Source organism: Peromyscus maniculatus, chromosome 17, assembly GCF_049852395.1.
Source record: "Peromyscus maniculatus bairdii isolate BWxNUB_F1_BW_parent chromosome 17, HU_Pman_BW_mat_3.1, whole genome shotgun sequence".
NCBI lineage: Eukaryota > Metazoa > Chordata > Mammalia > Rodentia > Cricetidae > Peromyscus > Peromyscus maniculatus.
In genome coordinates, this window is record NC_134868.1 from 6835637 (window position 1) to 6849681 (window position 14045).

Below are 14045 nucleotides of genomic sequence, written 5' to 3' on the forward strand. Positions count from 1 at the left end.
AAAGAAAAAAGGATTTAGCCTTGGGCTGTGCTTCTTGAGAAGAACTCTGAAGACTTTGAGATCCATAGGTTTACTGAAAGGAAAAATTGAGACCATTTCTCTAGAGACTTTGGTATAGAACAGGACTTTCTTGGATCAGACAGAGACCCGCCTTTTGAAAGAAGACACTGAACCTAGTCAAACCTGCTTGATCTTTATAGATGCTATTATTTTGCCCTCTAAGTAATGTCTCCCATACTTTTCTGCTTTAGATTTCTAGGAATACCTGAAGATTCTGGTTTAGTAGCATGTTCTATGAGCATCCTGTGTAATTCTGAAGAATGCTGGAATCTCAGCTCTAACCTGGAGACAATAAGGACTTTCCAGTGGGTGGCCTGCAGAATTTAGTTCGTTCTCTTTAGTTGGTGTGTTCTCTAGGTGACAAACATCCTTCCCTATGGGAGATCACAGGATGTTTGTTGATCTAGCCTTGCCTGCTTCTACAGCTGTGCTCAGGGATGTGTTTAGACCGTCTTGCCGTTGCTGAATCTCTGGAGGCCTCCTGCAGGCACACGGAATCCCATGAACCTGGTGGGGAGAAAAGGGCAGAATGAAAAGCAAAGTCAGCATCATTTTACAGAATTTCTACGCCTTGATTCCTTTAGGTGGCTGGTTAGAGTTTCCTGAACTAAGTGTATAGCCCCAAGAGGGAGACTGTTTCCTCAGAAAGGAGATCTGATTCAGCAGGAGGCGGTGCTATGCAGTGGTTAGGGTGCGGACCTTCCTTAGTCTGATTCACATCTTAAATCTTCACATAGGTGTATCACCCTGGGCAAATTATTTTGATCCCCCTGTGCCTCGCTGCCTTGTGACATCATTGAATACCTCACTAACATCTACTGGTTGGTAGAGGCTCAGGATTACCTGGAAAAGCAGGAGTAAGTGGGCAGTGACTGTGACCTTTGAATGGAAATCATACTTATGTAGGGGCAGAACTATTATTGCCTTTCTTGAGGTCACATATCTATTAAGTGGTGTACTGATCTTTCTGGCATCTGTCTGTGATTACCTGTAAAAGTGCTATATAGAAGTCAGAAGAAAAATTTTAGTACTTTGTATGGTGCTTTGGCACATAGTCATCGTTTAAGAAATATTTCTTCAGTGACTTGTTTAAATATCACAGACAATTAAATAGGTAAGTACAAGAAGCCTCCCAAGAAGAGACAGACAGTGAAAGTGCTCTGATGTTTAGCCTTGTCTAACCATGGACTAGAATTTAGAGGGTCATCAAGATTTTTGGCCTACTAACTTTCTGCTGTTGGTCTCACTGTGGGCTTTTTGTTTTTATGGAAGTGGAATTCTCCCACTTTTTAGTCAGCATTCATGCATTGCAAGTTTCAATGTGACTGGCATTATAGGTCTCAATAACCACCTAGAACAGAAAAGATAAGGGTAACATGGCTGTGAAAGTCCTCACCTTGCTCTTTGCCTCCTGGCAGAATCTTCTGGTAGGAGTAGATAAAGACTATGAGCTGTGTTTGCCTAGTGTGAGAAAATGGTCTTAGATTTCCCTTCCATTCATTCATTTTTTCTTTGATTTTTCTCTTCTCCTTTTCTTTTCCTCTCCTTCCCACCTTTTGTTTGGAGACAGGGTTCCCTGTAGCTGCCAGTGACCTTACTGTTCCCCTCTTCCTGTGCTCATGTTGTAGGCATGCCCTACTACTACACCATGTTTACATGGCACGAGGGTCAAACCCAGGACCTGGTGCCTGCCAGACAAGTACTTTATGAACCGAGCTACATCCCCAGCCCCAACTTTCATTCTCGACACATTTCTTCCTGCCTTCCTGTGAGGCTTTTTATGTCATAGTCTCTTGTACTGCTCAGTCCTGCTTTGGCCATGGGGAGACCTCTAATAAGACATAGTATGATATTCTAAAACTGGAGCTCAAGTAAAGATGTGTAGCTTATAGACTTTGATGATAGTCTTAGCGAAACTAAAGCCAAGAATTTTTAATCATTAGGCCAGTATCTATATGTATATGATTACTCAAGTTAGTGAAATGTGATTTAATGATAAAATCATATATCAATAAGATTAGCAAGGGAGTTATAAGTTATAAGTTATGATCATTCTCTTCTCAACCGAGGTAGTGTATATAGACATATTTGTATCATGAATTTTTATATTTTATAAATAATGTTTTATTTTGCTTCCTTTTAGTAATGGCAATTTAAAAACAAAATGAAATTCTCTAATGATCACTTAACATCCTTTGGCCTGGAGCTCACTATGTAGCCCAGCTATCTTAAAACTCTTGGCAATCCTCCTGCCTTAACCTCCTTCGTGCTGAGATTATAGGCATGTGTCGCTGTGCCTAGCGTGATGTCTTCCTTTGGGGGGCAGGTGAGGAATCTATTTTAACTTATACTTCAAGGTCACAGTCCATTACTGAGAGAAGTCAGGGCAGGAACTGAATCAGAAATCATGGAGGAATGTCCCTTACTGGCTATTAAAGCATTTCTTTTGGCATTTATGCTGAAACCACTCTATCTATGCCTATATTTAATTATTTTGGGGAATGTTTTGTTAAGTGTACACAATTTTAGTAGTAAGTACAGCCATCACAATTTGGGGGCAAACACACCCCCAAATTGTTCTTGGTAATCTCCATGTGAGCAGAATTTCACAAGTTTGCCCGAATCGTGGTGACCGACTGTGATTATTAGTGATAATGAACGTCAGCTCGGATGTCTTAGGCAGTGCCTAGTTATCTTTGAGGTGGTTAGTAGGAACTCTTACTATGCATGTAGTAACTTCAGAAACAAAAGCAAACCCATTATATGCAAATTAGTATTATTGGGATATTAATATTAAGGTAGAGGAATTAGCACTTTTTAAAATTTAGTTTTAAAATCACTTTTGACTTTTCTCTGCCTTTCATCATTTTGTTGTTTGCAGAGATACTCCTTTTTGGAATAATTCAATTCTACACATAAACAGGTGCTGAAACTATTTTCCTTTTCTTTTATCTAGAAGACACTTTTAACTTCCAGAAAGTGGCTTATAAAAACATGACCTACCATGTTCATTTACTGTGTGTGCTACTGAAGAACAGCCGTTTTTTGTTTTGTTTTTTTTGTTTTTCTGTTTTGTACTTAAGTCCAGAAGTTCACTGAAAGCGGGTAACACCCAGATTTTATACACCATTAAAGCATAAAATGCTTGCACCATGCATCATAATTTCCCTTTCACCTGAAGAAATCAAAGTTCATTACATTGTCCTGGCCGCTTTCATCTGCCTGCAGGAAGGATGCGTGTGTAGAGCTCTCATTTAAATGTGCTCTGCTAAAGCAAGATTTAGAGTTTTCAGGAAGCCTGGCATCCTTAGAATGTGTTAGAACGTCTGAGTTTAGAGAGCTGCTTCTTTATAGTGGGTCGTATTTTATGGGGCTAATTTAATGATCAAATGTGAGGTTTGTTTTTATATAATAACTGAATATGTGCTAGCATACAAAGTGATCTACTTAAAAATATAACTTTAGCCGGGCGGTGGTGGCGCACGCCTTTAATCCCAGCACTCGGGAGGCAGAGCCAGGAGGATCTCTGTGAGTTTGAGGCCAGCCTGGGCTACCAAGTGAGTCCCAGGAAAGGCGCAAAGCTACACAGAGAAACCCTGTCTTGAAAAACCAAAAAAAAAAAAATATATATATATATATATATATATATATATATATATATATATATATATATATATATATAACTTTAAAATGTTACCAGAAATGCTGTAATAGATTCTCTGCAGCTCTGTCACACTGTCGCCTTGCCTTTATTCCTGCACTTCATTCAACAGATATTTACTGAATTTCTCTGTCCTAGGAATTGTTTTAGGTCCTGGGATTTCATTGGTCAGCAAAACAGACTAAAAAAGATGTGTGTGTGTGTGTGTGTGTGTGTGTGTGTGTGTGTGTGTGTGTGTGTGTGAGAGAGAGAGAGAGAGAGAGAGAGAGAGAGAGAGAGAGAGAGAGAGAGAGAGAGAGAGAAAGAATAAAGTCTTCCAGGGGAAAATAAAGGACAGGAGGGTAGTTGAAGGTTCATAGACTAGGAATTATGAAAAGCGTGGTTGGTTGGAGATGGTGGGAGATGGTGGCTGGCCTGAAACAGGGAACAGCAAATGCAGAGTCGAGGCCAGGGCCACGCTTTCAGCCTTCCAGGAGCTGGGAAGTCCTGAGCAGAGAGGGAAGCCGACACGATCGGCAGTTCCTGCAGGGCCTTGCAGTATTGTAAGAGTTTTGGCTTGTGTCTAGTGTGAGGAGAGAAGATGCTGAACGAGTGTCAAGTAAGGATGTGACATGATCTGGCCCATGGTTTTAGAGCAGCTGTCTCATGAGAATGCACCGTAGTGGGCAGGGGTAAGGGCAGAAAAGGAGAAGCCCGTTAAGAGGAAGTTCTTTGAGCAACATTGGCTTGGATGGGTCAGAGAGAGATGGGGTTGATTTCCCCCCTTTCTTCCCTCACCCTGTTCTCCTTGATCTTGGGACAGTCCTTTCCCAGACGTTCTGAGATTATTGGCATGAGCCCCCATACCTGGCAAGGGACTCAGTTTTGGAGATTGTTTGCCCGGTTTTCAAAAGAGAGGTCCAGGCTAGAGATAACTATTGGGGAGTTGTCAGGTGCTTTGACTAGATGAAATCCACGGGGAAGTAACTGCCAGTGAGAAAGCAAAGAGGCTCAGCCTGAAGAACTTGGGCTGCTGGGTCGCTGAAGGTAGAGAGGTGAGAGAAGACCGCTCAATCAAGGAGAAACAAACAACTATGGGGGAAAATCTTGACTTTGGTGTCACGAGAGGATGCTTCAGGGATGGGTCAGATGCTTCTTAAAAGGTCAAGTAAAACTGAGGGTCAAGTACAAAGCGACTGGAAACCTAGCCACGGAGAGTTCCTGAAGGAGCGTCTTCATTTTGGTGGAGCAATGGTGAACAAAAATTGATTGCTGAAGGTATAAGAGAGTGGGGGAGCAGAGAAAGAAGCATTTGATGTTCGATGTCAACGATTTCAAGGAATTTTTTTTTTTTTTTTTTGCTATAAAGGGCAAGTGGGGAATGTAGGGGTGAAAGGAGGTTTTAAAATGGGAAAGTAACAACGTGCTTGAATAGTGGTCGGAATGACGGTGATGAGGGAAAGTCAGATGCTACCTAGTGTAGTAGTGCAATTCCCATCCCAAAGCCTTGAACACAGCCTGAAATCAGCCAGCTTCTTTCACAAACACTAATTCTTGTTAATGCATCCAGGATATGTGTATTGTGTACATTCATGCTTGTGTGTGTGGTGTACACCTCCATGTGGTGTGTGGAGAACAGAGGTGGATATGAACTGTCTTCCTCAATTCCTTTCTACTGTCTTTATAAAATAAGAAGTATGTTTTACATTTTGTGTGTGTGTGTGTGCATGCTGTGTGCATGTGTGTGCACATGTGGCAAGAATGCAGCTGCCCTGGTGTGCCATGTGATGGTCAGAAGATAGTTGGCCAGTCTGTTTTCTGTTTCTACCATGTGAGTTCTAGGATCACGTTCATGTCAGTCCGGCTGGGCGTTTAACCACTGCACTCTGTCACTGCCCTCCACCTTATTTTTACTCAGCTCCCCGTGTGTGTACTGAAGGCACTTTATGGACTGACGCATATCAGCAGCTTTAAAACAGTGCTGCTGTTTTATTTAGTTTAGGTGTGTATCATTTCTGTTCATCTTAGTCACCCAGGACAGTCCGTAGGTGCGATATCCATGTTGCCTGAGGTATTCTTTGTCTGGATTCTGTTGGCAATTGATGGGATCTTTTTTTTTTTTTTTTTTTTTTTTTTGGTTTTTCGAGACAGGGTTTCTGTGCATAGTTTTGCGCCTTTCCTGGAGCTCACTTGGTAGCCCAGGCTGGCCTCGAACTCACAGCGATCCGCCTGGCTCTGCCTCCCGAGTGCTGGGATTAAAGGCGTGCGCCACCACCGTCCGGCAATTGATGGGGTCTTTAGCAGTCACTTGGAACACAGACTTACCGCCAACTTTTCAGCATGCATGTAATCTGATTTCCTATGAACTCAACAGGTGACACAGTATTCACCATCTGTGTTAGATGTATAAAGCCCTGTGTTCAGATGTAACAAACTCAAGGAAACAGATGGGTAATAAGCAATAATTTGAACAGTGCAGATGCCTCTAGATCTTGTGTGGGTGCACAGCTGCTTCTCAGATGTGGCAGAATCATGTGAGGACAAGGATGATTCTGATCCTTTGAATCTGGGATGGGGACTGAGCTATGTTCCTAACAGGCTCCCAGAAAAAGCTGGGAGTGTTGGAGCATCTCCCGTGGAGTAAAAAGAGACCAGAGGGCAGTACTTCTGAGTTCCTTTCTCCCCGCACTAGATTTTGTCCTGCACTTTTATTCCAATGCTTCCCTACCAGTCCTCTTCTACAGGACCTTAGTGACTTAGAAAAATGCAGCATTTCAGTGTCTCTGTCTTCCTCTCTCTCGGCATGTTTTTGATCTCTGACATAAGCCTGTGGGCATCCAGGTGTTTTGCAGAATTATCAGCTAGCTGAGGAGACTTGAAGCAAGTTCATATGCATACGCAGAAGGCCGGACTCCAGGGTCTCATTGAAAGGGCAAGGTCCTTTGTCTCTCCCGCTTGGACTCCTGACTCCCTGTGCTGGTGCTGTTATTTTGTCAGTTTGGGTGTGTTCCCATTGTGCTCTAGACACCTGCCTGCCACAGGTGTCGAAGTCACTTCAGTAGCTGCCTCCCTTGTTGGAGGTCAGTCCTGTGGTTTATTATCTAAGGAAATTTGGTCAGTTTGTGGAAGATAGAGCAAACTGTTTACCACATGCTAATATCTAACTTCTGCCCTTTTTTTATCACTTTGGCAGTATCAGGGGTGGATTCCATCTCCTTAAATCCAATCGAATAGTGGCAGTTGACTCCTGCACATTTGTGCCATTTTTAGTTTCATTTCGATATTTTTTTTCTCTTACTGTTTTGTTTTTGTTTTTGATTTTTCTTTCTCTTTCTTTTTTCTTTCCAGAGAAAGAACATGGAGTTGGGTGGTTAGGGGTTTTGGAAGAGTTGGGAGAGGGCAAATAGGATCAAAATATATATTGTATTAAAAAACCAAACCAAACCAAACCAAACTTCCAGGGTAGTGAGGAATGGGCTGATGGTAGCAGCCTGCTTGCCACCTGGGACCAGGGTGACCTCCCGGCCTGGGGTGCGGTTTAGGACCATATCTTGGCCCGAGGTCTTACCACAGCTGGCGTCTGTGTTGATGTCCATGGCTTCAGTTACCACAGAAGGCCGTGCAGATGACTGGGGTCTAGTCAGATACCTGAGTCCATGTTGGTGTCCAAGGGCCACACTGCCACCGGGGCCATGCTAATCTGGATGGTCTGTCTGTGTTGCCATCCAGGGCCAAAATGACATCCGAGCCTGGACTGTGGCAGAGGGCTATGTCTGGGTCTGTGGCCCAACCTCAGCCAGGGTTTGGGTTGATAGCCATGGCTCCTGATACCACTGGAGGCCATACAAATCCCAGAGTCTGGGCCATTACCTGAGGCCTTGTGGGGATCTGGGGGTTATGTTGTAGTTGGGGCCATACAGATCTGAGTGGCCTGCACTGCCACAAGGTACCATGGTGACATCTAGGCCTGGGCTACAGCTGAGGGCCATGTCAGGGTTCATGGATCTGCTGTAGTCAGGGTCTGTGTTGATGTCCATGGCTCCTGATACCATCAAAAGCCATGCTGAGGCCAGGGATCTGGGTTGCCACCTGGGGCCATGTTGGTGTCTGAGGTCCATGCCATGAGTGGCCTGGGCTGCCACTGGAACCATAGTGATGGTTGGACCCAAGGTACTACCTACACACACACACACACACACACACACACACACACACACACACACACACACACACATTCCCTAAGTTCTGTGACTCCAGAGAACTCTGACTAACACAACCTCTATGCATTTAAAACTTTTGATGCTTTTAGATAGTAAGTTTTAGTAACATTATTTATGATAATTTGCTTTTTGAGATAGCTTCTGAGTAATGTCACAGTAACATAACAGTGACATCACTGAGTGTTTAAAAGGCAAGTGTAGATATAACCAAACATCTTATTAAAATGAGAAACACAGAACCAATGTAAAAGAGAAAGCTGAGAGGTCAGAGCTCAGAGCTAAAATCTTACCTCCTGCAGTGCTCCTAGCTTCCCGAAAGAGAGCTACTTTCTGTGTGTCTGTCTTTAAATAGTCTTTCTGTTCTGCCTTCTCATTGGTTGTAAACCCAAACACATGACTGCCTCGTCACTGCCTGTAAGTACTGCCCTCCAGGTCTTAAAGGCATATGTCTCCAATGCTGGCTGTATCCCTGAACACACAGAGATCTACCTAGCTCTTCTACCAAGTGCTGGGATTAAAGGCATGTGCCACCACCGCCACACTCTTGCTATGGCTCTAATAGCTCTGACCCCTGGGCAACTTTATTTATTAACATACAATGAAAATCACATTTCAGTACAGATAAAATACCACAGGCAAGGAACTTCATGCCAAACAGACATTACACCTAAGGTCCTTGATTCCTTTATCTCTTATAAGGCAGGGAGGTGGTGTCTCCACATACATTTACAATGGAGAGCCTGAGAGCAGAAAGGATACATGATTTTTTCCTAGGTCACATAGAAGGATTTGAACTAATACTAGAACTTCCATAAATTCTGCCAGCACATCCAAGTGATGCATGCACTTACTTCATCTTCAAACTATATAGTGGGAGCCTAAGAATTTAGTAGTAAAAAGTGTGATTGTTTAGCTGATATAATCTACTTGCACTGGAAACTTTACTGTAAATTCTTAATCTAACTGTATCCTGTCTATTATTAATTTCAGTGTGAGTTTCAAGAGTTGCTTAAAGTCTTGATTTTTGATTGATCCACTATTTAAGTTTAACTATAACACCTGAATTTTATGCCTAATCTGTAGTCAAACTTTCTTTGGACCACTAGTTCCCAAATAATGACATATAACTTCTTATTAATTATGAATGTTTGGCCTTAGCTTAGGCTTTTTCCCAAGTAATTCTTGGGAACCTAAAATAACTTGTTTATATTAATCTATGAGCTTCCATGTGCTTCTTTACCTCGCCTCAGTTCTGTACATCTGACTCCCTCTGTGTCTGCCTGGGGAATCCCACATGTTTCAGATTCTTCCTGAGTTCCTCTCTCTCCCCGGAAGTCCCCCCTATTCTCTCCTGCCTAGCTATTGGTCCTTTGACTCTTTATTAAACCAAAGACACATCTTCACAATGCACAAAAAGATTGTCCCACAACACTAATCCTTAGGGAATAAATAGCTAATAATATGCAATGATTTTTTTATTGTTATAGAAAGCTAGAGTTTACAGCTTGATTGTACAGATAGAAATATTGTGGCATTGTTGTTAACAATCAAGAATTCATATTTATTGAGTGAGTATTGTTTGGCCAAGCCACCTCTGTGCTAATACTTTGTACTCATGTAATCATTAGAGCAGGCTCTAAGATTAATTTTATTATCATCAATAGTCAGGTGTCTATAGCAGTAACACCATAGTTGGAAAAGGTTAGACTCTAAAAACTATCTGATTATGAGAGTCTTGTATTTAAATTTAATTAATTAATTAAAAAACCTGGCTTTTCCTCTGTAGCCCAAATTGGCCTTGAACTCCTGGTGATCCTTCTGCCTCATCCTCCCAAGTACAGGGGTTAGAGATGTGTACTACCATACCTGGCTAGATGTTTGTTTTCTTTTTTCTTTTTTCTTTTTTTTTTTTTTTTTGGTTTTTCGAGACAGGGTTTCTCTGTGTAGCTTTGCGCCTTTCCTGGAACTCACTTGGTAGCCCAGGCTGGCCTCGAACTCACAAAGATCCACCTGCCTCTGCCTCCCGAGTGCTGGGATTAAAGGCGTGCGCCACCAACGCCCGGCTAGATGTTTGTTTTCAAAATAACGTTAACAGAGAAAGGGTAGATGGGTAGTGAGAAAAACATGGATAGGAGGAGCTTGTGGACATGGTGATCTTTAACCTAAGGGCAAAAAAATCAAGAACAATATATGTAAAAGTTGTCTTTCGGCATTTAGAACAAGGATATGTATGACCATAAGAGAAAAGAAAACAGAACATTTAAGACTTCTGTCTTAGCTAGGGCTACAATTGCTGTGAAGAGACACCACGACCACAGCAACTTTTATAAGGGAAAACATTTAATTGGGGATTGCTTACAGTTTCAGAGGTTCAATCCATTATCATCATGGTGAGATATGGCGGCATACAGGCAGACAGGGTGCTGGAGAAGTAACTGAGTGTCCTACATCTTGCAGGCAATAGGAGTTGATACAGGAGTCTCTGTCACTGGGAGTAGCTTGAGTATAGGAGAACTCAACCCCACCCCCAAGTGACACACATCTGCTCCAACAAGGCCACGCCTACTCCAACAAGGCCACGCCTCCTAATAGTGCCACTCCCTTTGGGAGCCATTTTCTTTCAAACCACCACAACTTTCTAACAGAGTTGATTAAAAATGAATCAACTTTCTGTCTTAATGCCTTTGAACAGACTAGGTCACTGCCTGGATGGTCTGGATTAAATGCTTACATTAGCAAATTTGGATATATAAGGACATAGGCAATAACTTAAAAAAGTGTTCAAATGTGAAGGAACCTTTAAGTTGTGATGATGTAATAAAGTGTGTTAAAAAATAAAATATTTTATAATAAATAATAGATAAATAATAAAATAAAAATTAAAAAATTCCCTTTATAATTATGGACTTGCTTTGCAAAGGTGGAGATTGTGGTTTAACAATAGAATGTCAGAGCTCAAAAAGACCCTAATGACAAACTCTAAAGTCTAACTTCGTTTTGCAAATGGGGAAACTGAGAAAGTTAGAGAAAATGAATTAAGTGTACACTTGGAACAGAGCTCAGCAATTTAGTTCAAGTACACTGACTATATTATAAAAACAATTTCCAATATATAGATGAAACACATTTAGAAAATTTGAAAGTTCTTTTCGGTCTTTCTTTGTACTAACAGAATGACTTACAGGTCACTTTGTTTGTTCTAATTAGGGCACACTTGAGTTCTTTTGATTACCTTATCTGAACGCAGAGTCCAGTGATTTTCCTAAGGAATGTTTCCTCAACTTTATTTAATGTCCCCATGCTTCATTTCACTGAAAACCTGCGTCTTCGCAATAAAAGCAGAAGAAGGGATGAGGTGCCTTTGAGAATTTATTTGTTCTGCCAATACGTATTTCTTGAAATAATCTATTTTTATTTTTCCTTTTGTTTTTTGTTTTTAAAGACATTTTATTACTTTTCTTTGAGAATTTCATACATGAGTATTGTATTTACATCTTTTCCTCCCTACTGTCTCCCTCCTTAAACCTCTTCCCTTCTAAGTCCTCCAACTCACTCTCACACTCATGACCTTTTCTTCTTTAATTATGGTTACACACACGCACACACACACACACACACACACCATACACACACACATGCACACACACACACACACCATACACACACACATACACCACACACACACACACACCATACACACATATACACACTTGCACACACACACCATACACACACACACCATACACACACACACACACACACACACACACACACACACACACACACCTATTTTTGAGAGCCTCCTGTGTGCTACATACTTTTTCAAGATGGTAGTGTATAAATAACTTTGAACAGTACATCTGGAGATCTGCAGTTGATTTTTTTTTTTTTTTACACTTTGGGGGTCTGTCACCCAGCTCTCAAATAAATACGTGGAGACTTATTCTTACTTATGAATGCCTGGCCTTAGCTTGGCTTGTTTCTAGCTAGCTTTTCTGAATTAAAATATCCCATTTCTCTTTAACTGCATTTTGCCTGTGGGCTTTTTACCTTTCTTTATTCTATATATCTTTCTTTCCTTCTTACTCTGTGGCTGGCTGTGTGGCTGTGTGGCTGTGTGGCTGTGTGGCTGTGTGACTGGCCCTGGTCTCTTCCTCTCTTCCTTTTCTGATCTCTTCCCTAGATTCCTCCTCCTATTTATTCTCTCTGCCTGCCAGCCCTGTCTGTTTCTCTCTCTCCTGCTAGCTAGTAACTGTTCAGCTTTTTAATTAGACCAATCAGGTGTTTTAGATAGGCAGAGTAACAAACTTTACAGAGTTAAAACAAATGCAACATAAAAAAGAAACACATCTTTGCATCATTAAACACATATTCTTCAGCATAAACCAATGTAACACATCTTAAACTAATATTCCACAACAGATCTCTTTTTTGTCTTTATTATTAAATAACAGTGATAATTTAAAATCATTCCCTGTGAATTTTAGCAGACTGTAGTTTAGTTTGCTTTGATTTAGTGAGCTATTCAGACTGCAAGGCAATCGGCATTGCTGCGGGTTGAAGTTTAATCTTGTCATTATTTAAGTATGTTCACAATAAATGCAAGCCGCTTAAAAATAGTCCATCATATACTGGTTAGAAGAGCACCATGACTTCATGAGTAAATTTGCTGGATCTAGGTTTGATCTCACATTTTACTGATGGTCAGAATTTTGGGTAAATATATTCTTTCATTTTCTTTTGTTCTTTCCCTCCTCCCCCCTCTCCTTCTCCCCCCCCCTCTCCCCTCTGGATAGAATTTCGTACTGTAGTCCAAGCTGGCATGGGACTCACTATGTTGCCTAGGGTTGGCCTCAGGCTCACAAGTATTGGGATTCAGGTGTGAACCACTACACCTGGCTGTGTTCACTTTCCTGAGGCTCAGCTTTTTCTTTGGTAAAACCTGGTTAATAGGCCTTTTGAGGATTAAATGGCTCAAAAGGAGATGGTACTTTTGAAATGTCTGGCATAGTGTAAATATTTATTAAAACATACTATGATAATGTGCCCAAGAAGATTTTAACAATGGATACAGACAATAAACTGAGAGTATAATTTAGAACTTTATTTTTAGATAATTTTATGATTTGTGTTTAGAGTTCTTAGAAAATGTCAAAGTTTTGTTTGAAAGTCAGTGTTTAAAATAACACTTCTGTCTTCACGCCGGTTGTTCTGCATGTGTGTGAGGTCATTAGCTCTTTTTGTAGTATCTTGAACTTGGTGTATTCTAAGTCTCCTCCTCATCCCACAGGCATCAGTTTTGGATCAGTTCTGGAGGTCAGAGCAGGATAAGTTCTGCCTTCAGGTCACAACTGACCTGTAACTGGAGGACAGCCCTTGGGACTGGTGTGCTATGAGGACTCCCTGAACACCGTGGGTGTGTGTGAATGAGTGGGTATGTTTGTGTGTATTCTCTGGTACTCAAGATTTTTGTCTTCCCAGAGAGCAAACATAGCCCTTTAAGTTGTAGGTGAATTCTGTGATGCTTTTGTGTGCTTATTGTTTCTGGTGAATACAGTCAGACTTCAAGTTCAGTATCGTACTTGTTGCAGTGTCTGATCAGCAGCATTGTGAATTTTACTTGCAGCTGATCTCCATGTGAGCCCAGGAAGAGACCAATGTAAACCAAACTGCACCTATGAAGAACTCAGTCCCAGTGGCTCCCTGTTCCTGCCAGGCTCTGCTTGTCTGCTTACTCTGCCTCAGTTCTGCAGCTCATCTTCCTAGGCCTAGGTATCATGAGCTGAGCTGATAAATTCATCTGAGTTGATGGAGGGTTAGAGGACTATTGTGGACATTTTAACTGTCTTGGGTGGCAATATTTTGTGCCCCCATCAGTTGCTGAGAAGCACATTAGCAAGTGCTGAGATCACTGTGTTCCTGTGTTAATGTTACGTTTCAGCTTTCTTAGTCAATCCCTTTGTGAATGTGATCATCATGGGGACTGTAGATTGCAGATAAGGTAGATGCATGGAGGCATTATGTTTCACAAGCGTGAATGACCTTTTCTTAGGCTGTGCAATGAATTAAAAAAAATTCCACTTTAAAGTGAAAAAAACCACAACAATACTGGTGCTGGTGGTGCA

At 41.5% G+C, this 14045-nt stretch overlaps 1 protein-coding gene across 4 annotated transcripts in view; it reads left to right on the forward strand.

Annotated features, from left to right (window-relative positions):
• The window catches only part of Psd3 (pleckstrin and Sec7 domain containing 3), a 539468-nt gene that overhangs the window by 158767 nt on the left and 366656 nt on the right, over positions 1-14045 (forward strand). The gene's annotated exons all lie outside the window — the stretch shown is intronic.